We start from the raw sequence: 24571 nt of genomic DNA on the forward strand, positions 1-24571 counted from the left end.
CCTCTCCCCCAGGACTTGTGGGGTGATATGAGGATACAGAGATTTGCCAACACGAGTGTTTCTTTCAGCACACCATTTGGAAAGATGCAGGAAGGAAAAGGAGGAAAATGGGGAAGACCTGCCCAGTTGTAGAAGTTTTAGGAGGATGGAGATGTCAATCTAACCTTGTGTTGTCATTCCTGGCAGTCACTTCAGTGGACCCAGATTCTGACCATTCACCTAGAAAAACCCAATTTACAGTCAGTATTGAGGAAGCCATACTTCAGAGATTAAGAAAGGCCTTTTTTCTCACCTCTGCATGTACTAAAGTCATGTGAGACTGAGCAAAGAGCAGAAATAGAAAATATAACCTGTCTCTCAACACTGAATAATTCACATGATTTATTTAGCATCTTCTTTGCCAAGTCAGAAAATAGCACATTATTACTCTTTTGTTAATCTGAAATAGTGGTGCTTGCCTTGCTATCTCAGAGTAGCCATGCAGTGTGCACCAAATAAAACAAGACCTATTTTTCCAGATGTTTTTAGCTTAACATGAAACAGAGACTGGCTCTTTGTTTTCCTAATGTGATGGTGCACGCTTTGCTTTCCAAGGGGAATGGACTTTGAGCCAGGCTAGTTACTCACCCATAGATGGAGCAGGGTTAATGTTCAGATGAAACCGAAAATAATTATGATTTGAGTAGATCAAATTTCTCAGGGTATGAAATAATATACTGGGCAACAGCTATAATTCACATAGCACAGTCACCCACTAATGACATTTCTAGGTTGTTTCTGAGTGATTTCAAGACACTGTGCCATAAAATCTTAATGCATTTTATGAGAATAAGCGTATGTTTTATATGTAATGATCAGCAAGCTGCAGGGCATGAATGGAGCAGTAAGGGGCTTTCTTAGAGCATTTTTGTTGTATGATTTAATGTGCCTTAGATTTATTTTTCTCAGCTGACATTTGTGAATGATAAGTATTTTTTTCTGCCTGGTAGTGTGGCTGGAAACAAAACCATGCTGAAAATAATGTAATTCTGTATTGTACAAATGTAGTTAATACTCTATTACAAGAAAAAAGCATTCTCAGAATTTTTTTTGTGTGCGACAATATGCAACTGCTCAATACACCAGGAGATCTTGCACAAAGGGAGTCCTGTGATGAAGGTTTTGATTGTTCCTGGATAAAAAGCAGCCCTATAGATTTCATAATGACTCAGAGCAATTCATAGCAACTGAGCTTTTGGGGTCTTTGAAGAAGCTCAGGGCTTGAATTTTTATGTGCATTATAAATATTTTCCTCCATTTTGATGGCGTTAAAGAGCAGTGAGTTAGGCATAATGGGTCTGCTATTATAAATTAAAAGTACTCCTGAATCAACAGAGTTGTGAGGAGTTGTTGAGCAGGCTTCTGGACAGCTGGTTCCACCAGGACCATGTTAGTGCTAGAGGGAGCAACATGGCCCAGGTAAAAAAGGCTTTCAAGCCTCGGAAGGGTGGAGGGTGTGGGCATCCAAAATGCAGTACCCCTGCATCCTGATGTGGGGTTTATTAAACAGCACAATTGATCCCGTGAATACACCTATGGGACAACTGTGTTTTTATTAACCTTCAGAGAAAAATGATGCCTTAGGTTTTAACTTTTATATTTTTCAAATCCTGTACCGCCTGGTGTGTAGCTCTGAAGTTTCTTGTAGCCTGTTTATTTCTGCTCTCTCAGGCTAGGTAGACATAACAAAGCCTCTCCAGGCCTGCTCTCCAAGGACACCCAGACCGTCCTAGGCCCAAAAAGTATAAACCAAAGAGCCTCTGAGAGGGGGGCAAGCAGAGGGGAATTACATCATTAACTGAAGCTTTAATTGGAGAATTAACCCTGATATGCAAATGAACCAAACCTATAAAAGTGTGAAGAACTCGTGACCTGTCGTCCATCTTGGGGTCCATCTTGGCAATAGCCTCTGGCTCCCCAGGGGGTATCTTTGAAGGCCTTTCAAATAAATATCTACTTTTATTGCCTTACTCCCATCTACTCTCTGTGTCTAGGTGGCCTCTTAAAGCATCAAAAAAAGTCTCCATCATTTGCTTTTTTTTCTTGACTCTGCATTAATCTACTGAATAGACACTTTTGTTTGTGCTCATCTCTTGTTCCTATGTGCCCACTGGAAGTTCCCACACAAACTCTCCTCTCCATCATATCATGTCTTTGCTAGCCCACACCAGTTATCCCACATCCCACAGAATCACAGAATCATGGAATAAGCTGAGTTGGAAGGGACCCATAAGGATCATTGAGTCTAACTCATGGCCTTGCACAGCACCATTCCCAAGAGTCACACCATGTGCCTGAGAGCAGTGTCCAAATGGTTCTTGAACTCTGTCAGAGTTACTATTCAGCTCACAAAAGCTGCATTTCCTTGTTTACAAGCATTCCTATTTCAGCCATCCTTTGGCTCTTGTCCCTATCACTCCTCCTCAAACTATCTGTTTTTGTGGATTTTCATATGTTTGGTTAAGACTATTCTGAAGAACAGCTTTCTTCTTAAAATTGCCCAGCAAGCCCACCTAGCCTGGGAGCTGGCCTGACAGACCAGTCCCTGTAACCCTCAAGAAATGGAAAAAATACAATGAAGCTCATTGTCCCTCAGCCACTGATCACGACCCCAGCTGTGATAACTAATGATAACTTAGGCCTGGGGCCAGTGCAAGCAGACCTGATTTAGGACTGGATTGCTCTGGATTGCTCTGGTGGTGTTTAGGTGTGTTTCTCCCTCTTCCCTGTCTCAAAACACTAGCTCTTACTTTAGCTAAATTAGTTTACTCAGTGCTTTTGAGTGCTGTAAAGGTAAAAGATGGGTGCTTCCCTGCATAAGGTGGTCATACTGGATCCAGTCCATGTAATAACAATAATTATTATTACTCTCTGAACTTGATATTAAATGGGAATATCAGCTCTCTACCAAAATAAGCATATCCAGGACTTTATTAAAGCTGGATTTCCATAATCCATGTGCTGGTCATTGTGGAATATAATGATCTAATTAAGCTGTGCTTTGCACCTTTCTGCTCTTTTTTGTCAATCTCTCACCAAGCTCTGGATTAATTTGACTGTTTACATGCTATAAATCCCACAGGGGGTTTTGCTTTTGTGGAACTTTGATGTTTATGCAAAGGAGCCAGTGAGTCCTGAAAAGTCAAGGCTGTTTAATTTTTTTAAGATACCACAACATGGTGGTTTTGGTAGTTAAACCAGTTATTTTATTTGAAAAACTTAGGAAGACTTGCAGCTATGACATGGTAGCTCGAAGACTCCTGCTTTAATGAGAGGCATGCAGATGTCTGTTATTCAAAGCATGAGATAATCATCAGTGTTTGAACAAATTCAAACTGGTATCAGCTTTTACTCATTTTATTATGCAATTTCCTCTTACTCCATCTGTCATTCATATTATAGAAAGGAGATGGGTTGATAAAATAGAGGATTTACATGCTTCCTGGAAATAAAACCTCAATAACTAGACACTGGCATCTGGTTTCCACAACCACTGATAAGAACCACTGTGATCTCTTCTTAGTGCAGGCATGATCCAAAGCACATTAAAATGTCCTTGTAGTCCAGCTCATTCCCACTGAACACTTGGAGCCACTGCAGTGTAAATACTGGCCCCACAGTATTTCCCCTTACAGCTCTAATAAACTGCATTTTGATCCTTCTGCCTTGTACCTGAAAATGTGCCTGTAAATTAGGCTTCAGAGATGCATGAGCAGTATAATCGAGTTGCATAGCATGAAGCCCTCACAGCATGTTTCATGTCTAGAAAAGGAAATTATGGTATGATGCAATTTTTTAATGTCCTGAAGAAGTTCAAAGGAAGAAACAAGATCCACTAATGAAACACTTCGGTGTTACCAAGGCTCCTTCTGCTTCCCACATCACTGTTGCCAGTGTATTACTTAGCGTGGGCTGCATATGATGGAGAGAGAGCCTAGAAACGAAGGAACGTCCATTAAACCCATTCTTCCCCCTGTAATCTGTTAAATCCTCTGATAGAATTTCAATGGCTGCAAATGCCCAGTCCATTTCTGTGCTGAAGAACCCTGAAACATGTCCAGACACAGGCACAGGACAGCCCTGGGTCCTCATCCTGCTGGCAGGATGGACAGGGGATGTTTTCACCCATCTCTGGACTGGAACATGGTCCATGGGGCAGCATGAGGCTGCTGGAAGGGGTTAAAGTTCACCAACAGCCTGAGTGATAACAAAGACTCGATTCTCTGCTGGAAGGTCAAGACAGGAAAGGGGGAGGGCAGGGAAGAAAAAGAGAGCAAGTTGTTAGGAGCAGTTCATTCATTAATAAACTTCTGGGGGAGAGCAAGCGGGACCTGGCTGTGCTTTGGTGTTTTGCTTTGAGACCAAGCAAGCGTCTTCCTCTTCCATTAAAAAGATCTAAGGCTTATTGTTTAATGCAGTAATAAATATTGCATTAAAATAATTGGCAAAGTAATGCCAATAAATAATGCATTTCTCCCAAGAGTTTAGCTGAAAATCTAACCCAGCTCCTGCACACATCACAACATTTGCTATAATTGGTCACACGACTATTGTTCCTCATCTGCACTGTTTTTTCTGGCCTGGCTTAAATGCAGTGATTTGACCTAATTTTTCTCTGACTGTCAAATGGCTACCCTTGGTTTCACAAGGCAGAGAGCAGGGCTGCCCACCAAGCATATCCCATCCTGGCACAGCTGCAGACTGCTGCCTTTTAGGAAAGGTGCTGCTTTGCTCCACATCCGTAAGTGGATTGTGATAGTCTCCTTGACTATAAAGTTGATGCCAAGGAGCAGCATTAACTCTCCTTCTTCTGTTGAGGTGAGGAAGGAGACCCACAAATTAACTTTCTGAATCTTTTTCTCCTGACACAAGCATTTCATTTGCTCCCTGATGAATGCAATATTCTCCCCAGGAGCTGAAATAAATTTTACTGTATAATGATGTCATATTTTTCTACTCTTTGTCTCTAGCTTCTTCCACCTGTATTAAATCAGTTGCACTGACTGACCTGTAGTGGGTCAGCTAAGATCTTCCTGCACAGAAACTGAGGAAAAATAGTTTTATTAAAATAAAAAAGAAGGGTAAGGCAAGAAACCTTGTGATAATTTTCTTTTACTGAGGGCGAAAGAGAGTTTTCATTACTCTGCTAAGGGAATGTCTTAAGCATTTCATTTCTTGCTGATGAGAAGCAGAACCTGTGACTGATACCACCTCCCCATTCAAGGGCTGAGTCAGCCTGCCTCTGGACACCTCCACCTTGGAATGTCATAGCCATCCGCTTTCTCATGTCCCCTGTAACAGCTGGGGAAGATGAGCAAAAGCTGAGCGAGTACTAGGGGACATAGAAATCCCTCTTGTCTTCCACAGGATCTGCACACAGTCAGCCCCCCTCCAATGTCCCTAGACATGGAAATATGCATGAAATGCAGGAATAATGTTGACTGTTAAATATAAGGGCTTTATTTGTCCCATGAAAACTGAGCTGTGGTAACCCCATGGCAGGCATTTTACCTGTCACAAATCCAAGACATTTTGACTTGCCCTAACCTTCTCTTGTCCTTTCTCCCATTGCAGATTGTTCCTGCAGGCAGCTCGCTCCTACCTTCTGATTTAAAGTGGTCTTTTAGTAAAATATCATGCCACCTTTCTCTCCTTCCGCTCCCATCAAAAATCATCACTATTATGGCTCTACCTGTAAAAGCACAATCTGTCTGAGGAAAGAGGTGTGGCTGCGGGATCTGTCCTAGGCAGTGATAACAGATAAAGGGGTGCCCCTGATTTCAAATGCTGGAGGAAAAAATAATTGCATAGCATTCACCAAAGCAAAATGGCTTCTTAAAACTAGTAAGCTGCAAACTGAGGCAATTCCAGCCCAGAGAACCCTTCAGAAGAGATTACAAATACAAATTTCTCTGTCCTCACTTTTCATGGGCCCTGCTGGAAGGAGAATTCCATTGGTGTTCATTTGCAGCATTCAGCTTCTGCATTCATGAGGCATTTTGACTGACAGAGAAAAGCAAAAAGAGACAGATGTACTCACTGGGGAAGGCTTATATACAATTGAACATGTAAACATTTTCAAACCACTGTTATTTTTTACAACCGTATGAATAACAGTGCCTTGACTTGTGCTCATAGGCCTGTCAGGAGTTATGTAAAGCTGGGTACAAAGCAGCTGCCCCTGATTCACTGCACCACAGGCTCTGGGCATGCAGTGTGTCACTGGTGGTGTTTTGTGCTCCTCTGATTCGAGGTACTACATCAGAGCAAGCACTACAAGTGGGGTGTCAAAGGCACCTTTTGCCATGGCTCTGCAGAGCAAAAAGAAGCTGTACCTACTGCAAGGACTTTGTGTTGCAAACTGTCCACCCAACTCCTTTTTATGACATGAAGGGTCAATAAGTAAATTGTTTATGTTCTTGCACCATTCTGCCTTTGGAAACTATCCAAACTCAGCTGAATTAATGTCAATTGAGTGGCAGGTAATGATAGAGAGTCCTCAGAAGATCTGTCTTGGGACAGTTCATAAGGAATTAGAAACTATTGCCCTTCCCAAATTTGCAGACATTTTTAGTGCCCGATACAGTAAATCTATTTGATGATTGTCAGCAGCATATTTTCAGTACTACTGCTTGCTGGAAGGAGTTTCCACAAAAATGAGATTTGGAGGAATTGTCACCCCCCAGTCAGAGTAATGAGTTCTGAGTTTTGATAATGCTCTTTGTGAGTACAGTGGCTATGCTCAAAAGGAATATTGCAAGGAGACCACCCTTCTTACCCTGGGAGTTAAGCTCACTTCAGTGGCATACATTGCTCACCATGGCAATGGGAATTGAATTTTCCGCTCTCTGAGCTCTCCTGGATACTTAAAGCAGCCTCATGTAATACTATTGTGGCCAGTGTCATTGCACCACTGAAAACTAAATGAATGAATAAATTAGAGCTGTGGCGTTTTGGATTGCTGAATTGCATCCAAGCTTTTTATTGCAGCCATGAACTCCTTTTGCGATGACAGACGGAATGATGCTTATTAGGCAGTTAGGCAGATCATTGGAACGAACAAACGTGAGAGGTACGGGAGCGGGGCTCTACATCAGAGAACTGAGACAGGATTATCTCTTAAGAAACCCCTTTCCAACACCAATTACCTTTTGACTGCAGGGCCCCTTCGTATAACACAACAGTTTATTCTTCCTTATTGATGCAAGTAATCTAAGTTTATGGCTCCTGTCACAATCTTTTCCTCCTTGGCCTTTTAACTGCCTTGAATATAGAAGCTATTCCCATCTTCTTGAAAGTTTGTGTTCCTTCAGCTTTCGGCTTTCATCCTGCTCCTATTTTGTGTATCTCTGAATATCCCTCAATGTCATATTTGCAGCACTCATTTCCCTCTTCTGTCTCATTTCTGCACAGTTGTCTCCAAGTCTTTTTTCTTAATCCCATTTACCATGTTGCTCCACAGCCACTCTCAGCTGTGGGCAGCACTGCAGGTCCCCTTGGCTCTGCCCACGTCTCCAGGACATGGTCAGGTGCCAGAGCACTGTTTACATGCCCCTTGTTCCCTTGATGTGTCCATATCAGACTGCCAACCTGTTTTTGTGGTTGGGTGGAGGGTTCCAAACAAACTGACCCAGACTAGGGTTTGATGGTTTGCTCAAAATGATTACTGGTACTTGGGAAGGGGTGATCCTTTGCCCTTGGCATGGCACTTATGTTATCCATCAGTATGCCAGCTTGGAGAGTTAATACCAGCAGAATAATAACCCTATAAAAAGTTGTGATTTTTTTTTTTTTTTGGCAAGTGTAGTTCCCTGAACTGGTTGATGTTAGCTTGAAATTGCATGAGAGGAGGAGGAGGAAGGGGACAAGAAGGCATAGCTGGGAATGTGTAAGAGTGCCTAACTATTCTTTTCAGAAATGGCACAATGTAAGATCTGCTCCTTTGTGACATGAAATTTATCCCAAAGTCATATTTTGTGGCCCAATAACCAGCATAAGAACAGGCTGCTGTGGGGAGGAGCAGTCCTGTTGGATGCCCCTCGCGTTGCCACCTGTGCCTGTTGGTGCAGGCAATGACACACTGCATGTGGTAAGCCAGAGCACCTGGAAGTCAACCCAAGGGAGAGAGAAGCCCCACTGCTCAGCTGTCCATGTGGCCACAGCAAGTGGCACTGAACACTCTCTGAAGGCAGTGGTGAGCTGTTATGCTCCAGAGGAGGCTGCTGTGCCTGGGGGTGCCATTGGTGTTTGTTGTGGTGCTTGTTCTCACAGTGTGGTGTTTGTGTGTTGGGGAATGAGAGACAAGCTGAGTCTTTGTCTCCTCAATGGAAATGAAAGGTCAGTGTGATGGGACAGAAGATTGTCATGCAGCATTGGGAAGTGACCTTGCCTTCATGTGTATATATACACAAAAAATTCTTCTAGGAGAGCTCTTAAGTGTGGATGTATTTTCCTGGTGAGGCAGATACAAACCTCCATTTAACTGCTCCCCTGAAATCACACCAGAGCAATCCATTTGGCTGTGGAACAGTTGCCCCAGGAAAGCCATAAACCTTTATTGCTTGGAGACCTTTGAAATTGGACTGGACACACCATGGTGTTCAGCACAGATTAAAGCAATGTGCTTCAGGGAGCAAAGCACAGCAGAATACCTCAGGGAATGAACCACCCTTTGGGAGCAGGGGACTGGATGCAAATTGTACATTTCCATCTCCAGTTTCTGCAGATCTGCTGCATGTTAGACTCGGAGACCTGGAACACAGTGATCTGCTGCAGAGTACAGTGGCACAATCTTTATTTTTTGTTATCCTAAGTTGGATTAAGTATTTATCACTTGCCAAACTCTCATTTCTGACTCTATGTTGTTCCTTGTCTTCAGGAAGAAAAAAATCCTTATTTTCTACAATGTCAGTTCCCAAGCAGCCACGTAAATGCTTGTGGCAATATCCTGTTGGGGCAGGCGAGGAAGAAGTGATGATGGGAGAGTTGCAAGCAGACGGGTGCAGACAGGGAGGAGGAAGCCTTTCAACCCATCCCTCAGTGACAGCCAGGTGGGATGATGGCCTTATTCTGGTTCCTGTTGTTGATCCTGTTGAAGTTACCCTGACACTGCCAACAGGTTTTTCAGGTGGGAATATCCAGACTGTAGACACCCCAACCTTGTCTTGATCAGGTTTTATGTAAAAGCTGTTTCCACAATCATTTTAACCAAAAATAGCAGGTATTTACACTTTAAAGTTAGTTGTTGTTTCTTCCTACAAACTGCAAAAAGTTTCTCATATTTAATTTATGCTTATTTCATTTTTTAAAAACAAATAAAAGATGCATTCATAAACCATGAGTTAGAGTATCATACCATCAAGTAACAATTTTGCATTGTTTCCCAGGGGCATGTTGTTCCCAAATGAGGTATGTAAGTGCTGAGATTGTCATAAGTGGAGGGGTGTACAAAATGGAAAAGATACTGTGGATTTTGCTCATTCCTGGAAGCGCAGGATTTGTCAGCCAGTTGGATTATACCGGTTTATCACATCCTCTGGCCATTCCCTATGGCTCCTGTGAGAGAAACACTTAGCGGTATCTCAGCCTCTTCAGATCACACCTGGATCTGCTGGGTTAAATGGCTAATTGAAGGTGAGTGCTTCAGTGTGCATTAGTCAAACCCTGTAGTTAAAATGGCAGATAATTTCTTTGTAGCTGCATGCAAAGGCAAATGTTTGTTTCTCTCATTCGTTGCCATCCCCACAGCCAGCTATGAAGGGCTGCTGAATTAATTGCATAATCTAACAGGGCTCAGTGGCAGGGCTTTGACTTAACTGTGGCTAAGGTATTTGTACTACACAGACTATTATTCTATGCACTCATTCCACATTTGTGTTGAGCCACGTGGGGATATTGAAGATTCTGTAGACCCAGATGTCTGCTGGAATCTCAGACTGTGTAATTCGCTGTGGCCATCAAGACACTAGCTGAGGAGATGTGTCATTTACATTGCTTAGTTTTGGTGCCAGGAGTTGTACCTTCAGGCTTCTGCAGCCCATATCACAGGCTGTGCAAGTAGCTGTGCCCACTCCTCTGGGAGCAAGGGCTGTGGTGGGCTATGCCTTTGGAAAAGTTGGGTTTGTTTATTTACTTGCTGTTTCGATTTTTAAATCTTGCGTTAACACCTTCTCTCAAGGTCTCAAAGCACCACACAGAGGCAAGTAATCCCTTTGCCTTTTTGAACTGATATCCCGTCTTCTTTATGTAGGGCAAAGAAGGCTTCAAGAGGCAATGTGAGTAACACAGTGGTTACACAGAAGTCCCTGGTGGGGACAGAAGTTGGCTGTAACCTTTGGGACCCCCTAGGTCTCTGTAGTGATCTTGGTAACATTTCTCAGTCATTATAGTTGCAGCTTTTGCCTTTAAAAAGTAGTCATGTCAATTAAAGGCAAAAATAAAACGGCGCACCAGGACCTTATCAGTGCATATTCAACCCCATGTCTCTGCTGAGTTGCTCACTCTGCTCTTTAAATCCTAACAGCTGAGGGATGGTCAGAGCTGTTTTGCTCTCCTCCAGAGCCTTGACCTGAGCACTAGCAGTGTCTGGAAGTTGCACCAGAAAGGCAGCACAGGCAGGGTGAAATGTGTTCCTTGAGCCTTGACCCTTTCTGCTTCATTACTGTGAAAAGCCTACCACCGAATATTCATTCATTTGTATTCAACCTGGCTGTTCTGCCTTCAGACCTCCTTTCTTGTCTGCAGCTGACAGGATGTCACGAGGAAGTGACACGGCAGTGACACTCTGTATGTCATGGTCCACTTCTATTCGAACTTGATTTTTATCTAGTAATGAATCAAGCCACAGGAGTCCAGTCTGGGAAAAAAAGTGTCCCAAGGAAGCAAGCAGAAGCTAGAAAGTTTTTCAGTCCATTTGGAAATAAGAATGCATTACAATGCGCTTTTTCCCTCCATAGCAGACCCCGGTATTCTCACAAGGTAGACTGGGTACAAAAGGGGTTTTGCATTATTTATTAGTGTGCCTCTGTCACACATAATGAGGGCTATAAAGTATGTAAGAGTTTATAATTGGCTATCTGCAAGAAGTAATCCTAAGGGGGCTGTGTAAGGATCAAATAAATTATGCTTCGTTATAGTAGTTATGCCAAGGATATTAGAGAATTGTTTTTAGTTGGAGGAAAAAAATTAGGAGAAGCAGAAAAAGAAAACTCTTTGTTGCTTCCCAGACCCACTTCCGTCAAAGATTTTACAGTCTGAGGGAAGATTTCAGTATTTCTCTTTAAAATTCCTGATGTGTTCAAGATGCTAAATAAGCAGTTGCCAAGATACTAGTACAAATAATGCATAAATGGAGTTTATCTAAATTGTTTTATTAATAAACTTTACTGAACTCTCCCATGCAGTTAAGCAGGAATCCCAATTCCCCATTATCCACCATTGGCACATCGGCTTTCAGAAATGAAACTTTTATCTCTTCCTCTCAGGGGGACAAGAATGCTCTCCCCTTCCCCCCACCCCCTCCTTCCTGGAATCTAATTATTGTTCTGATAATTCAAAACAAGGATTCTGTGTCAGTAAAAGAGACAGGAAAAAAAAAAAAAAGAAAGATTAATAGCTGGTCCTGGAAGCTGTGATGGTATCATTTTAAAATGAATATTTACATTTTAGAAAAGCTGGGACTAAAGGGATCTCAATGTTTCTGACTTAGTTGTAGGGCTCTTCTAATGCTTCTGGATACAATTTTTGTTTCAATGCAGGTGCCTCTGGAGTACGTAAGTTAGACAAGGAAAAGTCTTGTCAGATGCAGGAGGGAGGGAATATCCCTTCCCTTAAAGCAGTTGCTGGGTATTATTCTAGTTTTAAATAGGAAGTCAAAGGATGACAGGGTTTCTCTCATGATAAAATATACTCGGTTTTCAGCAATTTCCAGCAGTGAAAATTAGTTGTGCTTTTGTGTTTTAAGTGTAATACTTTCACAAGTCTAAAAATATATCCTATAACCCTTATGAGACCCTGGTTGCACCAGTCCCTGTCCAGGCATAAAGGGAGTCATGTTCTGGAATACTTTAGCAAATGAGTGTTCTGCATGGACAGTGTTGTGTGAGAACTGTGGAAAGCAGGAGGCAGCTGCTGGGACAGGGAGCAGCAGAAGGACTGCAGCCTCTGTAAGTAGCTCGGCTCAGCCTGCACACCAGAAACTGCACTCCAGCTTCAACCAGGGACTGTTTGCTGGATACATAACTCTGTCAAACAGCTTTGGCTTGGGATCACTTGCAGGTGGTTTTATTTGCATCAGAGAAAACATAGGATGCTCATTTCATATCTGAACTATAAATTGTGGAGACTCAAGCAGGAATCAGTGGCACAAGTGGCCAGTGAGGAGCTGGACGGGTCACAGGAGCCAGCTGGTTCTGAAAGAAGAACGCAAACAATAGTTAGTCTTTGAGGATGGTTGAAAATAAGGGGCTTTTCCTCCTTGAAGACTTTATAAATGGTCCAAGTGCCATCGTTACTGGCTCCTGCAGCCATCTAACATTCACCTCATAGGTTGTTCATTTTCTGTTTCAATTTTTTTCTTAAATTCTCTATCAATCCTTGTAGGAGGTCCAGCCAATGCTAATATTGCTCCTTAGCATTCCCTACTCCTAGGTCCAAATAAAAATGCATGTCTTGTATCTAGGAATTGCATGCTCCATTCACGAAGTATTAATCCATTAAGCCAATGATCTTGTAAATTGGAGCAGAAATATTGTGTGCTGGGGATGGTATCAAAGCAGTGATAGGCTTTTACCAAGGACAGCCTTTATAGCAAAGAGTTGCTAGAAGAGTCTTCCACTGCTCATAAAGCATTATTTCTAAAAAGTTTTTAGGAAGAGAGGACGGGGATGAGCTCCAAGAGCCACACAGTTCATTTTAGGGTTTTGCTAGTTGGTATTATCATCACCTTCAATGTCTTCATTTCTCTTAGCTCTCCATTTGGGTTCTCTCTATTGAAAGCAACAAGTTTGATTCATTATTCAACTGCTCTGATAGTATTCTGGCATGGCTTTTTGTTTTTTGAAGGGAAAATTCCAGTAGATTGTGGAAGCCAGCAGCCACAGAAATCCTCTGGGAAAGAGGAGGAGACTGTATGGAATGGCCAGTTCTAGCAGGAAAAAAAAAAGGAATAAATCGTGACTGCTGAATCCATTATAGAGAAAGGTGCTGCAAAGAGGGGAAAAAAATGAAATGGTCTCTCAGAGCCCCCGCAGGAATTTAGCAGAGTCCATGGTTTAAGGGGTGAACTGAAATGATCACAGGAAGATACTGGTTAGTGAAAAGTTCTGTTGCAGACACAGAGCCACAAGAATAGAATGTCTTAGAAGGTGGTGGGGTCTCCGTTGTGAGGGGCTTCTTAAAAACAGGTTCAACAAACAGTTCTTTTGGAAGGTACAAGTAGAGCTTATCCTGACTTTGAGGCTGCCAGATGATTTAAATGACCTCTTCATGTCCCTTCCAGCCCTAGTTTTATTACTAAACTTTACTGAACTCATTTCAGAATGATTTCAAAGGTGGGCTCATGAGTTCATCATGGGAGAAGCACATCCTTCTACTCAGTTCTTCCCTTTCACACACTGGTTTTCATTAACAGAAAGAGTCAAGAATGTTTGAGATGTTGGTAACGTTGTCCATATGGATTCTCTCTGAAGAGGATAAGTGACAGTGCCAAATTTTTCTGAGCTGCAGATGTGCAATGTATTTGTAACAAACTGCAGCTCCCATCCAAAATTATATTTATCACATTTTGTGGGAAACTGAAAAATGGGATCTATTTGAGGGAAATTGACTCTATAGAGTACGTCTTTCCTCTGCAAATTGTGTCAGTTATTGAGTTTGAATTCCTTTGGATAGGAAGCACAGAATAATCTGTATTTTTATTTGTTTTTAAAAATAAAAATATATATTTTCTTGGGGTATGTCTCATGATGCAAGCTTTTCAGCATGTGAAAATCATGCAGAACAAAACAGACACAGTCTAACAGTATGAAACAGTATTTTGAGTGTTACACAGTTCTAATTGGAGCTGTGTGGAACCTTACCGTCCCTCTTACTGAAAACTAAGTGGCTGAGAATGGGGCAATAGTTGGTTTTAGTTTAATTGAGGAAGCCATACAAATGATCAATTTCACATGGAGTCTATTATTGCTTACATTTAACTCCATTTCTTTTGATTTCCCACTGTAGTTCAGCACAAAGGCAAACAGCACTGAATACACCTTTGTTCATGTGTAGATTAATTCATGTGCTTAGCTGCTTGCTCTGCAAGTAGCCTTGTGAATGCAAAGGGTATTTAAAAAGCTGCTAAAAAATGCTGCAGCTACAGCAGCAAACAGTGAATTAAACTGACCTTTTCTTCAGCAGTTCCCATGTATTTTACAGCACTTCACTGTCTGAGCATTAGCCATCAGCAATGGATACACTGTATGGATAGAGATGCAGTTGATGGCTGCAGGCCTGTGTATCAACTGTGCTGATGGTGTGAACATTTTTGCAGAGTAGAAGGAGACTTAAACCCGTAAAGCATCAGTGAGAAAAGCATAAAGTGAAAAGTGATTCTCAGCTGTGCTTGATGACTGCCACTGATTTTTACAGCATTATTTATCTTACTGTATTTCCTATCTAGAGAAGTGATTTCCAAACTCGTTTGATTTGAGGGGTCTTAGAGACTCTTCAGTAGAAATGTGGAGCCATTCAATCTTTATTGCAGGTATAGATTTCCTAATACCATGTATGAACTTCCTTGGAAAATTCTCTGTGGCTTGCCAGAGGGTCTGCAGAGCATGTACTGAAAGTGTTACTTTAAAGTCTTGAGTATAGCTGAAGTTTAACTGAGATGTGCAGTGGTTGATCTTGTATTAATCTATAGACAGCTCAAGTGAAGTAAAACCAACTGAAAAAAAAAAAAAGGCAAAAGCCTGGTATGCAGTACTCCCCCACTGGATATAGGCTTTGCATCAGTTCCAGTTTCCCTGTGACTTTGGGGATATGCCACCAAAGTGAAGGAATTGGCTGGACATATTTTGTTGCTTTATTCATTATCTAAAAACTATTGCTTTTTAATAAAGCAGTGAACTAATAGACATGGAAAAGCAATTATTTGGGTACACACGGATTAAACCCCATTGGAGTAGTGCTCAAGAGCCAGGATGGTGCAGACATAGTGCTTGTAACAACCTTAGTCTGAACAGTTTGTGTTGAAAAGATATGGGGATGCTTGTCTATTTATCCATTTTTCTGGTTAGGCATCTTCACTGATGCACGATATAGTTCCTTCATTCCCTCGTTACCGTCTTTCATGAGATCAGTTCACGTACTGGGAAATCCTTCGAGGATGGAGCTTCTGAACAGTTCTGCCTAGTTTTGGCCAGTCTCCACTTGCTATTGAAATTCATGTTAATGAAAAGGAGTATGCCTTATCTACTATGACTACATGGAGAGTTTTGCATTTTGGGAAGTTAGTTATTAAACTACCTTTTATTAATTACAGCAGGCACCCTTGTGTTTCTAATGGAATGATTTCTATTTAAATACATTATGCCATATGCCATATGCTGCTCTAGACTCTTTGAACTGTCAAGCATTTGATTCTGAGTCACAAAACGACGGGGTGAGCACACAGATGGGTTGTCACATAAAGAAGTCTGATGGCATGTGATAACACTCAGGCTTTTTTTTTTTTTCCCCTCATAAAGCTTATAATGTACAAGCATTGATCAGGGCTTGCCAAACAAAAATGAGCTGACAGTTAAACTCCAGAGTGTTTTCTGGAGTTCTTCAAGCATTTCAGTTCCACTCTGCAGACTCACTCTGCTTTTAACTGGACCATGTCACATCTTTTCAGAGCAATTGGTGTCAATCATTTTATTGTGCGACAAACTCCGGGAGAAATGGCGCAGAGACTTGCCAAGCTAGTTCTGAGTGGTAACAACTGAGGCAGACCAAGATCATTTTGAAGCAGCAAATTTTTTCCATACAACTGGTTTTCTTTTAAGGCAAACATACAGGTTTACACTTAGGAGAAACACAGGTTTTCCTTCAATCTTTTCCTTCTTCTGTAACATTCAGGTAATTTCCCATAAAGGAAGAAAATTGATGACAGGAATTGAAACATTTGCATCTTAAGGGCAGAATGAAGGCAGAAGGATAGAAGATAAGGAATAAAGAAAAGTGTAAGTTTGGGCCAGATTGATACACTTTATAAAGGTGTTTACAATACAGCTATTTTCCTTTGAGGTAGGTTTCTAAGCTCACATTAAGATCAATAGATATCTACGGCGGACCTCATCAGGCTAAGTCTAGATGCTTTGCACTGTTAGAGATACCCTAGGGTCTGCAAAATCTCTGTGTGGGCTGGCAGGTATGACAGAGGACTTAGGGGAATCTTGCACTGTTCTGGAGAGGCAACTAAAGGAGGAAGATACTGAACAGCAATTAAACTGGCAGAAGGTGACACATTTGGGTGGCTAAATCCCACTCTGGCTTTGTACTTCCAGTGGAGCACAATTCAGTCACTGACCTACAAGTGCCTAGTGCCATTTGAGATGCCTTTGGCTATTCCATCTCCAGCTGCAAATCCAGATGCATATGGCTTTCCCTGCTGCCTCCATGTCACGTCTGCCAGTCCCATGTGAATGTCTTTGCTGTCTTATGTGAGCTTAGATGTGTCCTAGTCACAGACCTATGTTTATGTATTCTTTAGGATGAGAAAAATGTCTTCTAGACTCCCCTAATTGCACTGACAAAGATCTCAATTGCCACTGCAGAGGCATCTGCTCAGGTTTGGTATGCCTTGTGTCACCTGAGGCACCTAGAAAGGAAGCATCTCTGGGTGGGGAAATTTCCCTCTCTGAGCCTGAAGCACCTCTGTAGTAATGAGCACACCACCTTTGATCAAATGAGAAAGAAAGATAAGTGATGTTTCTTCTGTCAGAAAACTCCCATCTGCACCCTCCATTGCCCCATGCTCTGTCACAGTGAAAATGAGGGGTGTGACTGTCCCATGACACAGCACTTTGCCAGCTGGATGCTGGTATGTATTTGTAATACCTTGTTTTAGTTTTCCTCTGCCACTGGCCCCACTTTCCAAGAGCTCTAGTAGGCAGGTGGCATTTCTTCACCGTGCCTGTTTGCTGAGGTTGGGAGCCAAGCAGGTGCCAGGCAGGGCATGATCACGGTGTGGAGTAACCCAAAGTAACACAGAAAGTCTCATTAAAGGTATGGGGCTTGACGGTCAGAAGAAGGGGGGTTAAGTAAAGTCAAATGCTGTGAATTAAAACCTGGAGCTCAGAACAGGAAGAGAAAGGGTGTTGGGGTTTTGCCCTTGGCTGAAAACCCTATTTCCATCACTTTCCATATTAAGCAGTGTTATTGGAGGTAGGATCTGCAAGCTGAAGGTTGTAGCATTGTATTCTCTCTGGTTTTTCTTGTTCTTATGCTTCATTTTGCTTTGCATGTAAGAGTCCCTCTAATGTCCCACTATAGGAAGTCTGTGGCAGAAACACCTTGACCTTGAGTGAAACCCTGAACTAACTTGCTGTCTCATGTGTCATGACCCTTGTAGGAGGAATGGGAAGAAATTTGGTGCAGCATAGAATTATTTCTCTCTGTGTGCCCCTGCTGCCCAGACACTGGGATGAGGGGAGTCCCTTACTGAATTCATTCACATTTGAGAATTCACAGGATTGTTCCCTCTCTCAAATGAGGCACTTTAAGCTCAGGCTCAGTAAGGAACCAGTCAAATGCCCCATGTTCAGTGACTACTAACTAAAGGTAGAACTTTTGCCCAAAGTGTTGATCTTGTGTTTAATCCTAGTAAAAGCCCATTTCAGCTCCATGTCTGGTTTTCCTGAGGGACAGATACTAACAGTAATGGATTGGTGTGATAACATTTCTCTAACAGAAGAACAGAGAAATCAAAGAACAAAGTGATGGTGATGAGAGCAGGTAGAAGTGTAACCCCAAAGAAGGGATGTTCTGGGCAAAGAGCTGTCAGTATAAAGACACTGTCCCTCCCTAACTGAATTGAGGCTGGACTCCCACGGGCATGGGAGCCAGGCTGCCTGCAGCTGGCACGGCCCTGCTCCCCTCTTTCTTCTCTTGGGTCCTGCTGCTCTGCCCAGGCTCTGGAGTTTGTCTTAATCTATTCTGACCCACTTCTATCACCATTGCTTGCTTGGTATCAGCTCCTGGAGGGTTCTTTGAACGGACTTCAGAAGCCGTGTCTACTGAAGTATTTCGCATCTCAGTTTTTAACCAATTCTTCTTTAACCATGTTTTTTGTTGGCTAAGGTATGTCTGAAGGCAGCAGACAACTTCAGGTGCCAGCTGCACTTTACTTTCACACTCTGGAGTCACTTTTATGACAGGTAAATGCTTTAAAATCATTAAAGTGAGGTGAGTTGTTAAATCACAAGAACCAGATAGTGAAAGTCCGTGCTGCATCTAAAAATTGGTTTTGTTTTGCTTGTCAAGATTACTGTACCTTCAAGTGACAGATGGGAATGTGAAAACTTTCTATCATCCTTGAAGATTCAGGCTGGCTAATAGAGAAAAAAAAAGTGAAAGGAAAAATCATCATTAAAATGGTCTTGAAAGTGATGACTTCTAAATTATTGTCTGTCAGCTTCTCCATATGGCCTGAATATCTGTCAGATGAACAGTATACATTAGAATTTCTGTACAAAACAAACAAAAAAAAAGGCAAGTTTTCTTTTTGGTCAGGTCTGAAAATAAAAGAAGAAAAAGTAGATGATGGGGGAGAGCAAGGAGGAAGATAATTTGAAGTAGGCATTTCTCACTAAAAAGTGACTGTACAAAAAGCAACCTTCAGTTCCAGTTTTATTTTCTCTTTGCTGTACTTATATCAAGTCTGGCCCATTCCTTTTATTTTTCTAAGTGAAAATACAAATTGGGTTTTTACAATAACAAGGCACGGTGAAGGGCTCCTTCCTTCTTCAGAGCCTTCCCAGGGTCCCTGTTACAGCAGTGCAGACCCCTCTAACTGCTGGGCGAGGAGGCCTTTATGGTACCCAGCAGTCCATTTCACTGCATTCATAGGCTGTAAGTGTCTGGAGCTGAGGATGTACAAAAAATGAATGCATGTAAAAAGCTCTTGAAAAGCCCATAATCAAGGAAAGCCACCACGGGTTTAGTTTCCATTTTAAAATGCATTTTGTAGCAGCAAGACTCTGAGGCTGAGTCCAAAGCTAAGTGCCTCATTCACTGCCATCACCATCTCTCTTTATTCATCAAACTGATAGCTTTCATCATCAGACTTAGCTGAATCATGTGCTTAGATTTGCCCTATGCGAGGGAGAAGGAAGGAGACTCTGGAAGGTTTGGCTTTATTTAACAGGCTTTTGATGCAATGATCAAATGGACTGACAAAAAACCCAAGGATGAGCCATTTAGCAATCAGGGAATGCTGTGCCCTCAACAAGTGAGAGGAAGAGCCGAGTCTGTAAAACAGGACTTTCAGCTATGAACGGTCAGGACAGTTGCAATTAATTTATGATGTGATGCCTGCATGGGTTATTTAAGGCACATCAGGTCCTGAGTGGAGGCTCCCATTGAAACCACAGCAGCAATCTGAGGATAGCTCACCACAAGGATTTGCAAGTTTCCTTTGTTGTGCACTGGCTTTTACTGATAGGTCTTGGTGTTTATGAGTGCAGTCATTTTGCCCACAGCAAAATCTGGTTAACATCTCTTGGTTTGTTAATCCTTCTGTATTTATTGTTCAAGACTTGCTCATATCCAGGCTATTCTTGGAGATATTAATAGTGGTTAATATTTTACCTCTTGGAGTAAGCCGTTTGCTGCATGCCACAAATCATTTCTTTATCACTTCAAAGACGAGACCTAGATCTGTGCCAAGCCACTAGTGTAATTACTGTCCCTTCCCTGCCGCATCCACCATATGCAGAACCTGTTATATGTAATTATTTTCAATCACAAGCACCACTCCAGACAGACAAGATCATCTTTCAAGTGCTAACTGTTACCAAAATACGATCATGCATTATACTCACAGCAAGAGTGACAGGGAAGGCAATCTGGGAGAGACAAGGATTACTCTGGATGGTTTAATATTGAGGCATCCACTGTCTGACCCCCTGGTTTGTAGTTTTAGAATTTGTAGATCTGGGCAGCTCCTCACTTAGCCTCATAGGTTGGTTTTAGACTACTTTTTGAAGGGATCCATCATTCTGCATGGACCACACAAAGAGCCTAGGGGCTGTCTGGGACCGTGTTAAATACTGAAGCCAAGGTCTTAATTCCAGCTTTGGATTGCCAAATCTGGTTGCTCTCAGTCAGCCCTGCATGTCTCTCCCCATGCCTTGCTAGCACATTGAGCCAGATGCAGCATTCACAATAGCAGTGTTTCACAGACCAGGGCAGGGAGCCTGTTTCATTCCCAAATATGGAACCTCTCCAGAAAAGCTGGTCTGTGACAGTGCCGACACCTCCACTGGTGCATGGTACGTCATCTAAAACAGCTGCTGTGTGCCACCAGCACCTCCACTTGCTGACTCACCCTGTCCCACTGACTGGGTCCCTCACACCTGGAGGCTGCAGCCCCTTTTGTGAAGGTGCCGTTTATGGATCTGCATATTTTCTTCCCCTTTCAATTTCTTTTAATGACTGTAGTGGATAATGGAAGATGACAGGGGATGGTAATTACAGGACATTGTTGGTTTTGGTTTTCTTCCTTTTTTAAAAAATGTTATAGGCATCTTAAGCATTTTAAGCAGCTGTAAAGATGGGTGTGGTGTCCTGGGTAGCATAGCTGGCTAAATGCAATAGAGCAGGCCAGAATGTGACTCTTGACTTAAACTAGTAACTGCTCTGAGTTGAAGCTGCAAAATCAGCTTAATGATTTCCACTGGGTTTGCAGCCCTTGGATTCAGCTTGGATCTTTCAATGGAGGATGCAGCTGTTCAGCGGGATCTACATTCTCTGTGATTAAATAAATTGGCTGTGACCATGTATGAATTATTAGTAAGGTAAAAGTACGCAGCCTTTTTGCTTTTGCAGGATCTGATCCACACAGCTGCTTACAAACAGGCATGGATTGATTAGAAGGGAGGGAAGGGACTGAGGGGCTTTTGTCCAAGTCCTATTAACACCATGGGCTTTGAGGCACACCCCACACTTTCAGTGCATAAAATAAGGGAGCTGAAATGCCAATTCCCAGCTTCAGTGCCCATGCAGACCGAGGCAGCATCAGTCCTGTTGAAGTCATGTAGAATCATGCTGAAAGCAATGGGATGTGACACACATATGCTCATACATATAAATATACCTCCAGGCATAAAGTAAAACTTGTGAAACTTTTTCTAGCTGGCTAACAGGCTCTAAATCTTTGTGGAAGTCTTATGCTGAAGGCAAATGTGGTAGTCTGTTAACCCCCTGATTCTGTGCTGTTCCCCCTGTTCCCTGCCCTAGCCCTGGCCACTCCCTCAGTTTCTCCCTATTTGCTCCTGTACCCCAACCCCGCCCAGGGATCCCCCCTGGGCCCCTGACAAAACCACCCCGCACCCAGACCATGCTGTCTCTCTATCTCTGAACATTGGGGGGACAAGATGTGATTAAAGCCATCTCAAACCCTCATGAGAGACCCTTCTCTACCTTCTTTACCATCCACTGTGTTGTAACGCTGCTGGCTGCCGGAGCCAGATCGAAATGGACTCTGGGATGCGACTGATCCCATGGCCCTAGGAAACCCTCGCTGAGCTCTCAGGGAGCAGCAGCCTGCTAGGCAGAGTCCAGTGGTTACAACAGGCAAACCCCTGAGCCTGGCCTGAACCTTGCCTGCAAGAAGTACTGGAGGACAAAAGTGTTTTGTCAATAGACATAAATCCGCAACAGGTGCATATGCACCACAAAAGGGAACTGTCTGAAGGTCAGTCGAAACCAGCTGAAAACCAGTGATGTTAAAGGACATGTCAGAGCAACAGCTTTAAGTCCTGTGGCCAGTTGGTACCTGTGACAAAACAAATATTAATAGGCATAAGCCTTTTTGCCAGATGGGAACACAAACCCGTGGGCTCTGAAAGTTGTGTTCACTAAAAGAAGCGTGTGAGTTTGCTCGTGGCTTTGTACCTTGTTGTTTGCACATAAGCATGCTGCCACTCATGCTTTGGGGTCATGTGGCAGCACCAGCAATAGGCAGGAGTTTCCCACTTGATCTGATCATCCCAGTCAGTGCAGCCTGCAGTCGGAAAAGAAGCTGCACTGCTCAGTGACTGGTACTCCGTAAGTGAAACTCAGCACTGATAATGCCAGTACCCAGCTGGAGAGCCATCTGTCACTGGGGTAGGGAGGCTTTCTGACATAGTTTTCCCTTATTTGGTTTATCTCTTTCTAGGAGGCACAGGTAATGGTGAGGCTCAGTGGTGGATGCTGTGGGCTGGTTGTTAGGCAGTGTTGGAATGGCTTTAAGGGCAATCATCCATATGTGAGCTCCTTTGGAGCAATTCAACATTACAGTATATTGCATTGCTAAGGAATTTTTGACCGAACCCCAGAATTTATTTTCACTGAAACTGGGCTTTGAACTTACAGACATGGGTGTACAGAAATGGGAAAAGAGGTGTGACAGGGGGCTGAAGGAGTCTGAATACGGAAGGAAATAAATTGCCAAAGTTTGTGATCACTGATCCAGTGTAGCATCAGAGGCAGAAAGAGTGAACAGGTACCCATGTTTGGAAAAGGATGAGCTGTGTTTGGAGAGTGGCAGTGGCAAGTGCTGTGAGCAACATTCATGGGAAAAAACCCAAACAACAACCTGTTGCTGCAATAAAACCTAAAGAGAGCTGAAAACAAACAGTCTGTGAATGCAGTGGGCACTAGGCACTCTTGCCACCTGAGGAGAGTAATTGGCAAGGGCTGAGTAAGAGCTTGTTCTGGGTTTGGAGGAGCAGCATTGTTATGCTAATAGTCCTTTCACTTGCCTGCAGTGCTGCTGTTGTGCTCTCCTGGAAGAACTGGGCAGAAGGCTTTCCCAGGACCTATTTGTGAGGAAGGGCTGGCTGCCGTTTAATCTGGTCCAAGGCAGGCGGGTGCAAGCCTGCCTTCCCTCCTACCCCCTGCACACATCTCCCTGCCCCTCACAACAGAGCCCTTTGAGCATTTGCAAGGTCTCCCAGACAGTCTGTTCAAGTACACAAGCTGATTGCAAACAGCCCGGCCAGGGCAGCTCACTTTAGGCCAGAGCAGCTTCTGAGCTGTGGCTGCCTGGGCTGGCACTGGCTGTGTTGTGGGTGCCATGAGCAGTGTGGGAAGGGGACAGAACCACTGCAGGACTGGCTGGGGCTGCCACAGTCCACTGGTCTGTGAGGCTATCTTTGGCATCTATGTGTTCTTCCTCCTTTCCCCAGACATTCATCATCGGTGATGATGTTCCTCCTTGCCCCATGGGGTCCTGCCCCTTCCTAGCACACCACTCATGCTCTCTGTGCTTCACAACACCTTTCTTGCTTTAACAGTTCAAGGGAGAATCAACAGGGGCTTTATGAGAGTCTTAGGCTATCTTTAACAAATGTAGACCCAGTTTTGGCCTAAATTCTCTTGTCTGAGAAACATCCTTTCTGAGAATTTAATTAGAAGTGGTTCTCATTTACATGGATTCTACCAGCTGCCCTGAGCTCTATGGCCCTAGGGGAAAAAAAAATCAAATGATACTGTGAAAGTTATTAGTGAGGACATTAGAAGCAACCATACCCAGATTAGTTCTGAAAATACCTAGCATTCACATGTCCTTAATTGCTTTTCTCCTGTCACAGCTGTTGGGTGAATGCACCATCTGAGAGAGGGCTGCCTCAGGGATTTCTTTTTCATTATGTGATGCAGATATGGAGGCAGGAGCAGGCAATGACTGCTCAACAAGGGAAGGAAGAAGTAGGTTTGAGCAGCGAGAAGAAATTTGAACCTAGTGGAGGGAGATCCAAGGAGTTAATACTGGGCTTAAACCAGGGGCAGGTGTGCTTGGAGGAGCAGCAGAGAAGCTGCTGAGCTACTTTGTTAGCAGCCAAGATGCTAAGAGCATTAAACATCTTTTGAAGAAAGACGAGATACCACTTCTGGACTTTAGTGTCTTGTTCAGGTGTGTTTTTGAGCAAATCAAGAACATAGTAAGATGATTTCTGTATTTTACAGGAACATCAGCAATATGAGAAGCTTAGGTATCTGGAGAATGGAGACAGTAGAAAGGTACAGCAAGCTCCAAGCCCTGAGTAAATCCCTCTCAGGACTCCTGTTAGACTGGTGTGATGTCCACAGTGTCTCTGTCACAACACCCAGGGCTTTTCTGCTCTGGGAGCAGGGCAGCAGAAGTGCTTTGCCAGGGAGCACATGCTCTTTATTGTCAAGAGAGGAGGAGCAAGGTGATGTGAGGTCAAGAGATAATGCCCAAGGTCAGCAAGTGACAGCTGTAGGGCTTGAAGCCCTGTGCTCTGCCTACCAGGTAAAAGGCACCCCTGCAAACCTTGGG

General features: G+C 43.1%; 1 protein-coding gene across 1 annotated transcript in view; it reads left to right on the forward strand.

The window, feature by feature from the left end:
• Positions 1 to 24571, forward strand: part of LHFP (lipoma HMGIC fusion partner) — a 136390-nt gene that overhangs the window by 97410 nt on the left and 14409 nt on the right. The gene's annotated exons all lie outside the window — the stretch shown is intronic.

This window comes from Corvus brachyrhynchos, unplaced genomic scaffold (genome assembly GCF_000691975.1).
Source record: "Corvus brachyrhynchos isolate BGI_N302 unplaced genomic scaffold, ASM69197v1 scaffold103, whole genome shotgun sequence".
Taxonomy (NCBI): domain Eukaryota; kingdom Metazoa; phylum Chordata; class Aves; order Passeriformes; family Corvidae; genus Corvus; species Corvus brachyrhynchos.